This window comes from Grammomys surdaster, unplaced genomic scaffold (genome assembly GCF_004785775.1).
Source record: "Grammomys surdaster isolate TR1022 unplaced genomic scaffold, NIH_TR_1.0 202, whole genome shotgun sequence".
Taxonomy (NCBI): Eukaryota; Metazoa; Chordata; class Mammalia; order Rodentia; family Muridae; genus Grammomys; species Grammomys surdaster.
In genome coordinates this window covers 1,508,319-1,524,722 of record NW_021604647.1, presented here as the reverse complement: position 1 = coordinate 1,524,722, position 16,404 = coordinate 1,508,319, and the positions used below count along the sequence as shown (strand labels likewise).

Here is a 16,404-nt window from a genome sequence, read left to right as displayed (position 1 = left end):
AGCTCTCTCTCACACACACACACCTCTCTCTCTCACACACACACACACCTCTCTCTCACACACACACACCTGTCTCTCTCTCTCACACACACACACACCTCTCACACATCACACACATACACCTCTCACACATCACACACACACCTCTCACACACACACCTCTCTCACACACACACCTCTCTCACACACGCACACACACTTTCCATGTGTTCTCCTTTCGCTCACACTCACACATCTCACACAACCTCTCCTCACACTGTTTCTCTTGTCTTTAACTTGCCCCAATCTTTTACTGTTACTCCAGCAAGCAAGTAGAAAAAAGACACTGTATAATCATTACCAAACCTAATTCAAATAATAACCACACTCACAAAGAATTAAGAATTACAATTGTTCCCCAAAGTTTCAAGTTTCCCCTATTACCAAGCCCAAGGTCAAAATAATAATCACAAACTTAGCATTATTTAAGATTTAACTTTTGACTTATTATACTTCAGACCTCAGAGCTCTGAGGTCAGCTACCTTCATTTTCTTTTCTGGGTTTTTTTTTTGGATATTTTATTTATTTACATTTCAGATGTTATCCCCTCTCACCATTTCCCCTCCATAAACCCCCTATTCCATTCCTCTTCCTCCTTTTTGCTTTATACCATTTTAATTACATGCAAGTATTAAGGTCAGTTCTAGGTTGAGGAACTAGCAATACAATAGATACAAATAGTCAAGGAACAAGCAAGACAATAAACACAAATAGTCAAAGAACAAGCAAAGCAATAAAGTTCGTGATCACTCCTGTGATCACTATGTCTAAGGGCTTATCAGGAACACCAAAACATCTAAGCCTACTTCTTTGTCCTAGCTAAAAGTCATTTTCTTACGAAGCTCTAATGATAAATGACATGGACAAAGCTGCCAGGCAGTGGCCAAAAAGAATTAGGTTAACACTTAACTCAGCAGTTCTGCTAGCTTCTGCTTCAGTATGTTGCACACAATGACTCTCTTAAGAGTTCCAGTGTTTTAACTTAGTTTTATTAGTATAAGATTTTATGCATTCTACACTTGCTTATCCATACATAAACAAAGAAGACAAGGAATCATTCTCAAAAATTGTGCAAAACTCATTTCATAACTTCAATAGCTTTTTCCATTGCGCACACTTTTTACAAGATGAGAGCACACAGCATGCACCTGGGCCATTAGAGGAACACTCCTCCATGGCTGGTGAAGTTGTAAGCTGGTACAACCACTCTGGAAAACAGTCTGGTGGTTCCTCATAAAATTGGACATTGTACTACCTGAGGACCCAGCTATGCCATTCCTGGGCATATACCCAAAAGATTCTCCAATGTATAACAAGGATGCATGTTCCACTATCTCATAGCAGATTATTTATAATAACCAGAAGCTGGAAACAACCTAGATGTTCCTCAACAGAAGAATGGGTACTGACAATGTGGTACATTTACACAATGGAGTACTACTCAGCTATTAAAAACAATGACTTCATAAAATTCACAGGCAAATGGATGGAAATAGAAAATATCATCCTGAGTGAGGTAACCCAGTCACAAAAGAATGCACATGGTATGTACTCACTAACAAGTGACTATTAGGAAAAAATCTTGGAATACCCCTAATATAACTTATAGACCATATGAAGCTCAAGAAGAAGGAAGACCAAAGTGTAGATTCTTTAGTCCTGCTTAGAAAGGAGAACAAAATAATCATGTGAGATAGAGAGTGGGAGGGACATAGGAGTGAGAAAGAAGGGAGAGAGGACAAAATGGCGGCAGGATCAGGTGTGTAAGGACACAGGGGAGATGTACAGAGGGTCAGAAAATTGAACAGAGGTACATGGCAATGGGGGATGAAGAACACAGAAAACCCAAGATGACAGGAAAGTGAAAGGCTCCCAGAACTCAACGGAGATAACATTAGCTGCAATACCCAACAAAGAGGAAAGAGAACCTGTAGAGACCATATGGAGAGGTTAGGTATGACCCCTGGTTTAGGGATGGGGCCACCCATTCTTCTCAAACATTTTAACCCAAAATTTCTCCTATCTAAAGGAAATACAGGGACAAATAGTGGAACAGAGACTGAAAGGCCATCCAGAGACATCCTCACCTGGGGATTTATCCCATATTCAGCTACCAAACCCAATCACTATTGCTGATGCCAGAAAGTGCTTGCTGACAGGAGCCCTGATATAGCTGTCTCCTGAGAGGCTCTGTGAGAGCCTTACCAATACAGATGCTTATGCTTGCAGCCAACTATCAGACTGAGCATGGTGAACCCAATGGAGAACTTAGGGGAAGGACTGAGGGAGCTGAAGGGGTTTGTAACTCCATAGGAAGAACGACAATATCAACCAATCAGATACCTCAGAGCTTCCAGGGACTAAATCATCAACCAAAGAATACACTTGAAGGGGCCCATGGCTACAGCTGAATATGTAGTAGAGAACTGCCTTATCTGGCATCAATGAGAGGGGAGACCCTTGGTCCTGTGAAAGCTTGATGATCCAGGGTAGGGGAATGCTATGGTGGTGAGGCAGGAGTGAGTGGGGGGGAGCGTGCTCATAGAAGCAGTGGGAAGGGTGGAATAGTGGGTTTGCAGAGGGGAAACCATGAAGGGGGATAGCATTTGAAATGTAAATAAATAAAATAACCAATAAAAATTTTTAAAGGATTGTGGTGTGATATGCTCCTGTGCCTCCATTTTTGATTAAGGATCAAGGAATATGTAGTTTCACAGAATTCACCAGAGCAGAAGGAGAAAGAAATAGGAAAGTCAGATATAATAGAATAATTATGCACACCAAGGCCAAAGGAAAAGCAGTCATGCACAAGTGAAATCTATACAGCTGTTGTCCAGGGCTAAGGTTAGGAGAAATGGGAAAAACTTTTTTACAAAGAGCTGCCTGTGGGCTTTTGAGATGTCTTCATCTAGGCCTGCTGCAAACAGTTCCTTATTTCTGATGACTGGTCCCCTGGCAGGATGTGTCTCCTGCTTCTCAGGGTCCCAAGCACCATCTATGTCATAGTATGCTGTCCCAAGCACATACACACACACACACACACACACACACACACACACACACGCATGTACAGACAAACAGATATATGCATATGGATGGATGGATGGATGGATGGATGGATGGGTGGATGGATGGGGAAGAGCCTCTCAAGCCAAACCATCCAACAAACAGCTTTGTTTCTTTTCTCTTTTTTCAATATGATTTCAAATTTTACTGTTATTTAGAGAAAGTGTGCACTCCCTTAAGAAAGAAAGTATTTTTTCTCAATATCAAATGTATACTAATTTCGTTTGTATTTCTTGAGGACATGGTTGCACTGCACTTCTCCCCTACTAGACCTTCTTTCCTTGTTTGTGGCTTATTTCCAAGATCCAACTTTTCTTCATGTCTCCCCAACTTTAAAAAAAAAATCCAATCATTGCCACCTTCTGGATCTGCCCCCCCCATCCCATTCCTCCTCCATTCTTCAAGATGATATCCCTCTTCCCTCACCAGGCCTTCACATTCCCTGAGGCCTCAAGTCTCTCCAGGGCTAGACATGTCTTCTCCCACTGAGGCCAGTCAAGGGAGTCCTCTGCTATGTATGTGTCAGGGGCCTTAGACCAGGTCATGTATGTTGCCTGGCTGGTGGCTCAGTGTCTGAGAGATCTCAGAGGCCCAGATTAGTTGAGACTGCTGGTCTTCCTATGGGGTAACCATCCTCCTCAGCTTCTTCTGGCCTTTCCCTAATTCAACCACAGAGGTCCCTGACTTCAGTGCAGTGGTTGTATGTAGGTATCTGCTTCTGTCTCAGTCAGTTACATGTTGGTCCTCTCAGAGAACCACCCTGTTGGGCTCCTGTCTGGAAGCACACCATAGCATCCGTAATGTCAGGCCTTCGAGCCTCCCCTTGAGATGAATCCCAAGTTGGGCCAGTCACAGACTCCTTTCCTTAAGTCTCTTCTTTTTTCTCCCTGTAGTTCTTTTAGATAGGAACAATTCTGGGTCAGGGTGTTTAACTGAGAGACGGTAACCCCATTCCTCCACTTGATGTCCTGTCTTTCTACTGGAGGAGGACTCTACAAGTTCCATCTCTCTACTGTGCACTGTGCGGCATTTCATCTAAGGTCCCTCCCTTTGAATCCTGAGAGTTTCTTACCTCCTAGGCCTCCGATACTTTCAAGTGGGTTCCCCCACCTCTCACCCCTAAATGTTGCATATTTCCATTCATTCTGCTGGCCTATGGGGCTTCCCTTCTGTCTCCCACATACACTTGATCATGTTCTCCTTTTCCCTTCCTCCTTCCCACTCCACCCAGGTTCCTCCCTCCCTTTGCTTCCTGTGATTGTTTCCTTCTCCCTCTCAAGTGGTATTCAAGCATCCTCACTTGAGCCCTTCTAATTATAAACCTTCTTTAATTATGAGGATTCATGTGGTTCATTTACACAGTGACATACTATTAAGCTATTAAGAACTAGGGCATCATGAATTTTGCAGCCAAATGTATGGAACTAGAAAATATCATCCTGAGTGAGGTAATTCAGACCCCAAATGACATGCATGGTGTGTACTCACTAATAAGTAGATATTAGCCAAATTCACAAAATACTCTTCTCATTTTTTTACAAATTTATTAAGATATATCCATTGTGTAAAACACAATATCTTTTGTTATTTGACTAAGATTTTTTCAATTCTTAACATCTACATTGATTATATGCACATTCCCCGTCACTTTCTCTTGCAAAGTTCTCCCTCTGAATGTGTGATTAGTGCATTTGTAAATTATAAGAAATCTTCTTGAATCCTACCAAGTGTGAAGTTAGGGCTGAGAAGACAGGTAAAGAAGGAAAATTAGTTTCCCTCTCTCCTTCCTGTTCAACTACAAAGATCAATTCTACCAAGATCCCACATAAGAGAAATCATGTTATATATTTTTTACTGACACAAAGAGTATATATGGCTGTAAGGGTAACCTTGAATGATAGTAATACATTTTGTAAAGACTTTCAGGAAATTGAACAAGGAAGTCAGGGGAAACTTCATCTTTCCCCTAAGAAGATAGCATCTTCCTAAGGGAGCTTAAGCATTAGATAACAATAACAACATACTGCCCAGGAAAATTCCTCACTTCCCATTTCCCATTGATTTTATATTCTATCTTCCTAACAGTATGTCCTATACTGAATGGCATGAAAGAGCCTCTCTCGGCATTTGCTTTAGTGTAGAACCAGGAAAAAACTTGTTTCCCTCGACAATAGTTCTGCCTCCATAATATTGACTTTGAATATCTGTTGCACATATTTAGAATCCCCAAAATTCTCTTTGCTATAGGCTTTCCTAGCTTCCCTAGGCACAATAAAACCAGTCCTAATCATATCTGGCCCTCTTTACACAGCTCTAAGACATCAAGTTGCCCCATTCCTTCTATGCCCTATCATCTTAGTACAACAGTGTGTAGGTACACTATATTAAATAGGAAAGTGGAGCAACATGGGTGTGAACAACCTCAATGTACATGGCATGCTTATCTGAAAATGATCTCATATAACAAATAGCTACATTCAATAAAATAAAAGGTAAACATTTAAAAACCAGAATAAACAACTTTATTTCATATTTTACGAAATGTAGAAATTATTGAACACTTAAAATGCTCCAGCAAGATATATAGCAGAGGATTGCCTTATCTGACATCACTGGGAGGGGACCCCCTTGATCCTGTGGAGGCTTAATGATCCAGGAGAGGGGAACACTAGGGTGCTGAGGCAGAAGTGGTTGTGTATGTGATGGAGCACCCTCATAGAGGCAGGGGGAGGGAGGAGGGGATAGGGGGCTTGTGAAGGGGAAATTGGGAAGGGAGATAACATTTAAAATGTAAATAAATAAATAAAACCAATAAAAAAGGAAAATGCTTAATTAATCTTATAAAAAATTATAAATACATTTCAAAGATTATAAACAAAAAATACACTGAGTTTTTGGCCAAAAATAAGACATTAAAAAATTAAAGATCAGCAACAGCAAGACACAGCAGCTGAAACTTTGGAAATAATGCCTGCTCATTATTCCCTGGATATAGTTTAGTGGTGGACTACTTGACTGGAAGATGTTAGGACCTGTGCAGAATTCACAGCATCCATCCTCCTATAAAAATGAGCAAAAATCAGGAAAAGCGCAAAATATTTCCAGGACATTAATGAATTTTTAAACTCTGTATGAGGCTTTAAATTTTTCTCTCCCCTCTCTCTCTCCCTCTCCTTCTTCCTCTTCTCTTACTCCCTTGATACCTCTTTGTCTTACTCTATGTCTCCCTCTCCAACCTCTCTATCTCCATCTATGTCTAGGTCTGAGTGGGAGTGTACTCTTTTATGAAAAGAAAGTATTGGAGAGGATTACTGAATGAAGTGTTTGAAGAATGAAAGATCAAAGATCTTCTGCTCCTTGAAAAATACAACAAACAAACATATGCAAGGAACATATCAAACTGAAGCTAAAGAAAAGTAACAGAACCAACATTAAATGACCTGATAAAAGTAAGCAGTGAAAGGAAAATTGACCCTACATGATAAGAGCATAATTGTCAACTGAAGTAGAGGAAGCAGTAAGATATTAGCACAGTATTCAGTTAAAATGTAAATTGACTGGGAGGCTGGGGATGTGGTTCATTGTAAGAGCACCTGCCTGACAATCCTGAGGCCTCCTGTTCAATTCTTGGTACTTTAAAAATAAATTTAAAAATGAATGAATGAATAAATGAATGAATGAATGAATGAATGAAATGCAAATTAAAATTTTTCTTTACAGAAAAAGTTCATCTAGTAAAAATATCTAATCTTAAATGCAGGCATATTAAAATTTCATAGACATTGAAAAATAAAGTTTAAAATAAAAATTTATATAGATATTGACATGGGTGTAGATAGAGATATAAATGATATAAAGATAGATGGTATGAAGAGTTGAATAAAAATAATCCTTACAAATAAGGCTGCTATAAACATAGTGGAGCATGCTGTCCCTCAACAGAAGAATGAATACAAAACATATAGTACATTTACACAATGGAATACTACTCAGCTACTAAAAACAATGACTTCCCAAAATTCACAGGCAAATGGATGGAACTAGAAAATATCATCCTGAGTGAGGTAACTCATACACAAAAGAATACACATGGTATGTACTCACTAATAAGTGATTATTAGCCTAAAAGCTCACAATGCTCATGATACAATCCAGAGACCATAAGGAGCTCAAGAAGAAGGAAGACCAAAGTGTTGATGCTTCAGTCCTGCATAGAGGTGGGGAAAGGAGGTGGAAAGATAGAGGGCCTGGTAGGGAGACAAGAGGGGGAGGAAAAAGGAGGGACCAAATAAGGTACTAGAGGGTACTGGAGAGAGGTATAGAGGGTCAGGAAATCGAATAAAAATATGTGGCAGTAGGGGGATGAGGAACTGGGGGTAGATTTGAGGGTCCCAGATGCCAGGGAATCGTGAGGCTCCAGGACCCAATGGAGTTGAGTTTAGCTGAAATACACAGCAAACGTGAGATAGAACCTATAGAGACCACCTCCAGTAAATAGGCAAGCATTTTTAATCCAGAAATGTTCCTGTCCAAAGGAAGGACAGGGATAAAAAATTGGAGCAGAGACTGGAGGAAGTGGCCATCTGGGGAGTGCCCCACCTGGGGATCCATCCTGTCTGCAGTTACCAAACCCCTACATTATTGATATTACTAAGAGGCACTTGTTACCTGGGAGGTTCTGCCAGCACCTGACCAATGCAGATGCAGACTGAGCTTGGGAAACAGGTTGGGGAGCCAGTGGAAGAACTGGAAGAGCAGAAGGATACTGCAACCCCATAGGAAGAACAATGTTGGCTGGCCAGACCACCCAGTGTTCCCAGGGACTAGATCACCAACCAAGGCGTGTATAGGGAGGGATCCATGGCTCCAGATACATACATAGCAGAGGATGGCCTTGCCTGACATCAATGGGAGGAGGCCCTTTGTCCTATGGAATTTTGATTCCCCAGTGTAGGGGATGCTGGATAGGTGAGGTGGGAGTGGGGGGGTGGGTTGGGGAGCACCCTCATAGAGGCAAAATGATGGGAGATAGGGCAGATGAGATGGGGTGGTTGTGGAGTGGTGACTGGAAAGGAGGATATCATTTGAGATATAAACAACAGGAATGACTGATAAAATAATCTTTAAAGCAAAACACAACCTTGATGTCATATTCAAAGGCAAACAGTATTCATGCTGTGGTTAATTTAATAAGACACTAAACAATTTGCCTACAGATTCCCCATAGTTCACTGACATCTACAAAGAGGCTTTGTGTTGACACAATCACCACCACAGCATATCTATATAAAGTCTGCTTACTGAGGACTGGTAAACATTTATCTCTGCACAGTGAATGGGCACTTGCTTCACACCCTAGTATCAGGAAAGAAGAGTATTTATACTTAGATGACATGCATTGGAATCACTTGTAATGTAAGAGTAAAAATTAAAAACAACTTGGCAAAGACCGCAGGACGGCTTGCTGAGCTTGCTGAGAATAGCCATAATAAAAATATCAAGCCCCTCTAGGGACGAGGTGACCAGAAATGTAGAAACAACCAAAGACATATCTTGACCAGTCTAAACATGCCCAAGTGAGTAATGGGCCACCTGGTGTTTATCCTAGAAGGTCTGAGGTTTCATGGTCAAAAATAGTGGGCCATCCATCCTGTCAAAATGATTGCTTACGCAAAGTGCTGATGTTTGAAATATCCAATCATATGTAACCGCACCAGAATTTCCCACTTTTCCCTTCCCCTTTGTGCCTCCCCCTATAAAAGTTCTAAACTTCCTGGGATTCTTCATCGAAATTCTCTCCCCTGCGTGGAATGAGTTTCGATCCAAGGGCCCTTGTTAGTAAACTGCCTTTTGCCATTTGCATCGAGTCAGTCTCTCGTGTCTCCTTGGGTGTGCGCTGATCAGGACTTGAGTTGGGGGTCCTCTTCGTGGGTCCTTACAGTTACCCTTGTATTACCAGCATTCCAGGTACAAGATACCTTTGGCATCACTGTTGAAAACAAGTCATCTGAATATAGCTCAGGTTTTCTCACTATTCCAATGACTTTCAGATCACACCTACTTTAAAATTACACCTTAGGTCCCACTGGAATATTCTCTTTCCTTTAATTTAGAAGTATACTTGTTACCCTAAATTGTCATCTCAGTAACACAGTGTTTAATTCCTTTCTTTCCCCCAAAAGTATACAGTTGCCAACATCAGATTCCCATATCAAGTAATAATGAAGGATTCTTCACAAAAGTAAAATACTGCCACATAGAGATGTGAAATCACATATTACCAATAAAGTCATGTGACACTCTGAATAATTAGAAAAAGTTATGTAATATAGCAGTTAACTGATCAAATAAAAATTATCTTATGACATATTGCATTAGAAAGTTTTCTGTGGTTAAAAATTAGCTTCATTTCAAGCTGTTTCAAACTAAGTTACTGTGTAAAAAGAAACACCTGAAAATCATCAGGACCTTATTCTTAGTCTAAGAATTGTTAAATCTTATGGTATCTAGCCCATCAGCAGTTGAGCTGGACAGCAATCTAAAGAGGTGACTGATCTCAGAGCCAACTGGTTCATTTCCCCATCTTGTGTAATTGTTATCCAAAATATTAACCAGACTCTCATTCTGCTTATGTAATCTCACATAACTTCCACTTGCTTGGAAAAAGAAAAATCTATGATAATTCTTCACATAGTAAAAATCACCAGAGTTGAGACAAATTTGGTCTGTGCCTTAAAAATCTCCAGACCCTGTGTTTCTCTTTGATAGCACCACTCAGATTGGCAAAGAAGGGTGTTTCTCAAAATGTTGCTATAAAGAAATTTTAATTTTTTTAAATTGAAGGAAGTTTTGCCAATTTCCTTTGTGCTTTGGAACTCTGCAACAATTTGACCACAATAGAAACAGCTGATTCTGTCCACAACATGTGCCTGTAGTTCTTACAGTGTATATGAAGTATATGGAAAAGTTGAAACCAGATAAATGAATGAAAAAGAAGCCCGCATATTGGGAGAGAATATTTGCCAGCAATACTTCTGGCAGAGGAATCACATCCAGAACGCATGAAGAACTTAACAAACAAAGCCTCAAATAATAATTGGGCCACAGCTCTGAATAGAAAATTCTTTAAATAATATGAAAAAAACAATAGTACAAATTAGAAGCTCTCTTTTAAATTGTTGGCTATGATTCCCAAAAAGACTACCTAAATATACATTCATTTGCTACTGCCTTAGGTTAAACCATAGAAGTGGAAGAGTATTTCTGGGGACAATATATACTACAAAAACTGGTTCCAGATGTTGCAGAGCTAGAATTCCCCATCCCTGAAGGCAAACATTTATGGAATCAGAAGGTGACATGCAGATTTTTAAAGGAGTGATGCAACCAACAGTCTGATGCAGCTATGATACTTATGAACTACATCAAGACCAGCATGTCACAATAACCCTATGGATGCAACAGTGGCTCATATACATTGGAAGAAACCAATACATCTCTAATGACATTTCAAACTTTCTCAATAAATGACAGAACATGACTGGTACTGGAAACCAGGCTAACAACTCAGTGCTTGTGAACCATGGCTGTTGGAGAAGAATCTACAACAACAAATTTACTAACCCAGCATAATCCTTAAGACTAATTTATAAACATTTAACTTTATACCCACAGATAAGTGTAATTTTCTCCCCTCATCAATGAAATTTCTCTTAGCAACAGATGGAGAGCACAAGCAATCAAAATAGAATTGTGGAATGCTCTCCCAATGAGAACATTTACAAAACACTTTCTCACTAAAGATTCAAAGAACATTATATAAGAGGAAATTGATAGATTGTAAGAATAAGAAAATCAGGATATGAAATTGTGTCTTCTAGAAATATGAAAAGATCCTCCCATAAAGTATCACCCACAAGACTCCCTAAATGTGACCTGAATAAGGACAAGACCCATAGACATGCCAAAGTAGATGGGAAATAGTCCACAAGAATCCAAACACCACAAAGAAATTATTCACAAGTAAAGAGAGCTGGGAGCATGACAGGTAGCCTTCCCTAAGAAAGAACACATCAAGAAATTGTCCAGTCAAATTATAAGCTCTAAAATACATATATATGTATCAATACACAAACAGGACAAATTATATTTAGAGACACATATGTATTTATAAATATGCATGCAATAACATTTTTTAAAATATACCATTAATTTGAAGGAGACTGGGGAGTGTTATCTGGGAATGTTCAGAGATAGGAAAGGGAGAAACAAAATGAACCTAAATAGACAAAAAGATTTTATAAAAGTATATATATATATATATATATATATATATATATGAATGATTATTAAAGAGGTCATGAATTTGAAAAGGGGTGAAGGAACAGAAGTTAGCAGGGAAGAATTTCAGGTTCAAATGATATAAATATTGAACTCGTGTAATATTCTGAAAAAGTTAAAAGTAAAAATGCCTATTACATGATCATTCATTGATTTATTAACATTATTTTTATAAGCAACTGAACAATAAATTACTCACTTATTTGAAACAAAAACAGAATTAAAATGACCATTTGATTCATGATTAATTTACTCATTATTCCTCACTCAACATATGGACCATTCTTCTGAACTTAATGGCCACGGTTAAATTGTGCCCTCTGCAGTGTTGGTGAATCTTGACAGACAGTTCTGGCCTGGAATATAGAAGTACATTAATAGTATACTATGACACAGATCCTTGGAAATATGAATCAGAACTGGGTTTCATTACTGCCTGTCTAAGAGCCAGACACACCTTGGTTACCTACACTACTGCCTGAAGACCTCAGAAACAGTTTCCTTTTTCTTGGCACATGGAACCAAACATGTGATTATACTATCCTCTAACCTAAGTTTCCAAGTCTTTTTGGGACCCTGAGCTTCTAGGGTGCTACAATAAAAAGAAGAATCCACCATTATACTGGCCTTAAAGAACTCAGATTGTTAGGATATCAATGTCCCCAGTAGAAGAGAACATAAAACTCCTGGCTCTCACATAGCCAAAAGAGAAAAAAGGAAGCAATAGTGCAGAAACATGAGCAAGAGGCATGCCAGCACAACCTAACACAGTGGACATCCAATTCCCTATAGGTTCTCTAGCCCTAATCTGGAATCAGTTCCAGTGACACCTGCAGGGTACAATGGAAACCTCAGCATTGCCAGGAGAAGCTTGGATCTGTGAGTGGATTATGTGGGACACAATCTCAGCCATCCAATCATAATAATTTTTTTTCTTCTTTCTTCATTCCACCTTGCACCATAGGGACCCAGGAATTAATTCAGGACACATGTGAAAACATCATAATTTGGAAACTATGGCCTCTGTTCTGTGTGCAAACCTTGCCTGTTTCTTCACTTTGCCTTTTTTGAAGTGCAGGTATCCATCAAAAAGGAAAAACAGTTTTCTTGCTGTTGAAAGTCATGTGCTGCAAACATATGAGGAGCACTGATGTATTAAACTTAGATGTGGTGTTGGGGAGAAGCCTAGGCCTTGGAATCCCTGGAAAGGTATTTCTTCTTTGAGAATCCAGGGACAGGAGCTCAAGGAGAGTGTGTTCTCTCTCTGGTAGAAGCAGGCCTTTCTCCCTGGCAAAATACAGAATTACTAGTTTTATGTAAAGACTCATGAAGATATTCCTGGCTGAACTATGAAATATATGATGTAACAAAGATAGTAATAGATGTTAATGATGATGCTATTTAGACACAACAACATTAGTGACCGAAGGTTTACCCCCTTCTCATGGAGATACCAATGGCTCAGTCTTTGGCTTAAAGAACTTAAATGTCTGGAATTGATTTTAAAATTTAAGGTCAGGTATAGTGTCTTTCAATTATTCAGGTTTTGTAACAGTTATACACAACATTCCTTCTACTATGCATTAGTTAAAATGGAGCTTGACAGAAGAACATTTAAAGAAAGTCTTAGGATTTTACCTTCTAAAACCCCTTAATCAGTATGAATATCTCTTCTCTGTTTTGTACGAAGCATGCCAGAGTCGGTAATTCTAGTATAATCAGACTGGAATCCCAGGCCCTCTCCCTGACACTGTTAACTCATATAGATTGTGATCAACTGAGACAGAAGTTTCTGTTATGAAACCTGTATGAGGGCTGGAGCTGAGAGAGCTGCAGCAAAGACTACCCATGTTCTTTGTAGATGGCAGCCCTAGAGTTCAAAAGACATCAAGTCAAATGACTCTATTCTATGATCTGTACTGTAGTGCTTACATTGGATTATATTTATATTATAAAACCAAAGGACACTTGCAGATTTACAGGAAACATCAAAGAAATGCATGGAAGGAACTTGGTCCCAGGAACCATCCTGAGCAAGCTTCTGCATAACTGAGAATCCCTGGAGATTCACCTGGAGGTTCACATACTCAGGAAGGATATTCTGTGAGAGGATGTGTTCCCTGTGTTCTTTATAGAAGATGTTCTTTACCTAAGATGGCTGCTTATGTATTATTCCCACTCTACCAGCATTCCAACAGTTACTTCTTTTTCACCTGACCATTTTTTTTAAAGTCCTACCCACTCCTCCTTTTCAAATTTCCACAGACACCTGATATCAGGCTGCAGCACTTGTGCCCACATGTACTCTCAGACCAGGGAAGGGACAGTCCATGTCTGTTCCTAGATGAGTCTCTTTAGAGTCTGGAGAATAGTGTGGACTCTCATGCTGCTTCATCTCTTAGCTCTGATAATGGGGTTTTCTCTGTGTCAGACACAGGTGCTTTCCTCCTAGAGAATGTCTTTACAACTATATCCCTAAGGACCTTCATAGAGCAGATAAAATCTGAAGAGTATTTCTCGGTTAGGTCTGATAAACTAGATTCTCAGTGTGTGCCTTAAACTAAATCATGTTATACTCTGATAAAACCAGAGAAAATGAATTCCTTGTGATAGTTGTTACTCTACTCTGGTAATAGAACCACTGTAGGTGAAAGCAGTCACCATTTCTGAAATAAAACATAAAATCATGAAGAGTCTACAATAGCATTTGATTGCACATTTTCCAAGCAAAGAACTGTATAAGAAAAGAATTAGGCAACATCCTAATGAAAAAGAACACCATTCTGGTAAAGTGAGCACCCCTTTAACCCTACATGGGAAGCACTAGAGATGTAATATATTCGTGTAAGTATGTAATGCTACTCTAAAAGACTATAGATGCTATAATAAAAGCCTACAGGGAATAAATTGTGCAGTAATTTCAGGACATAAAGCTACAAGGCACCTTCATCATGGCCTGTTCCTCTCTCCTTCTACCTTTACTCTTTCTATATGCAGGCAAACTCTCATCACTCTCCTCAGGGAAACACTAGACCATGAACTCTGACAGAAATCCAGATAATGAATCTTTATTTATTGCCCTCTCTACTAACTCTTTCTTACAGTTTCTATGACCACCTATGAGCTGACTCAACCACCTACAACATCAATCACTGGGGGACAGACTATCACAATCACTTGTTCTGGAGAAGAACTGCCAAAAAAGATATGTTTATTGGTTTCAGGAAAGGCCAGGCCAGACCATTGTTGGAGTGATATACAAAGATAGTGAACAGCCATCAGGGATCTCTGACCAATTCTTTGGGTGCAGTTCAGGGACTACAGCCACTCTGATGCTCCATGGGGAGCAGGCTGGCAATGAGGCTAACTATTACTGCTTGTCATTATACAGTGATGATGATCTTCCACAGGGATTTAGACAGACGGGAAAGTGACTCACAAACACTTTCTCTGTAACTTGAATCATCTTTCTGTAGTCACATGAGAACTAGAGACAACCCCATAAACATGTCTGTAACTAGGTCATCCACATCTGAGATTTTTAAGCTGTCCTTTCCTCCTAGTTCTACAGCAAGCTCCATAGTGAATGTATTGGGTAGGTTTCAAAATTGTCAGGATACAGTCACAATGTTTACTTACGTAAAGGTTAATTAGGAAAAGATGACATGAGAGGAGAGAAAGATGAATGAGGCATCCATCAAATTTCATTTCATTATTCCCTCATTATGATGTGTGACCCTACATTGGGCAAGTGTTGTGGGAAGTACCCTTCAGAAGATCAACTAGTTGTTGCTTCTGAAGTCCTAGGATTTAATGACAGTCCAGTATATTGAACAGAAGATTTCAGAATAGTGAATATAAACGGATTTCCACCAGAGTAGACACACTCAATGAAGAGGTACTTTCAGTGGTATGAGCAGTTATAAGTCACCTCTGTAGATTTTTGGCCATCACAGAAAGTCTTGTTTTAATGATTTCTTGAAGATAAAGAAATAAAGCTTGAATCAGGGTTGTATTAATACCCCAGTTAGGATATTATCAAAAGTGACCTCTTGTGTATTGACTTTTCCTTCTTCCAACTGCCTTATCCTCATTGTTGTGAGATGATTGTGGCTCAATTTTTTTCTCTCACAATTCTATTCAAGAAACCAAATAATGAAGAAGATCATCAATGTGTAACATCAGTGAACTTAAAGACACTTCTCTATCCAGAAGGAATCCATGCAACTGTTGTAAATATCCAGATGTTCAAAGTGCTATGAGTTTATATATTGTCCTATTGTAAAACAGAAACTTGTCCCAACATACTCAGTACTATGGGTTATTGAAGAGAGATAGGTGCATCCTGGGAATATGTGCACAAATCTACATAATATATCAAGAAACAAATAGGTGTGAGCTACAAAATGTAAGTTGTGTCCTGTACATTTTCCACATTTTGGTATATACATGGTTTATAGGAGTGTAAACAAGTGAAGCCACTTCGTGTAGTCTGGACTCTTCAGTAGAAAAAATTCTAGAAGTCATCTATCATTTGACCTGGGTATACTATCACTGGGTGTGGTAGCTTAGGTAAAATGGCTTTCATTGACTCATATATTTAAATGTTTGGTCATAGAAAAGTAATGCTAATTGCCAAGGATTAGGAGGCATGGTCTTGTTGGAGGAAGAATGTCACTGGGAGTGGAATTAACTCTTCCAAAGCTTAAAGTTTAAACCAGATCCAGAGGCTTGCTCCTTCCTCCTGCCTGAAAAAAAATGAATGTAGAACTTTCAACTCCTTCAACGTTATATATGCCCATGTGCTTCCATGCTTCCTGCCATGCTAATAATGGACTAAACCTCTGAAACATTTTTAAATAAAAGTTTCATGTTTTAAGAAAGTGGCATCCCGCTTCCTCCCCTGCCTGTTCCTGTGGGCTGGGGCAGACACAGAGTTGGTCTGCTCCTGTCCTGTG

The 16,404-nt window shown here is 39.4% G+C and overlaps 1 gene segment (V, D, J or C); it reads left to right on the top strand.

Moving 5' to 3' along the window:
• The window catches only part of LOC114623790, a 542,876-nt gene that overhangs the window by 414,564 nt on the left and 111,908 nt on the right, over positions 1-16,404 (top strand).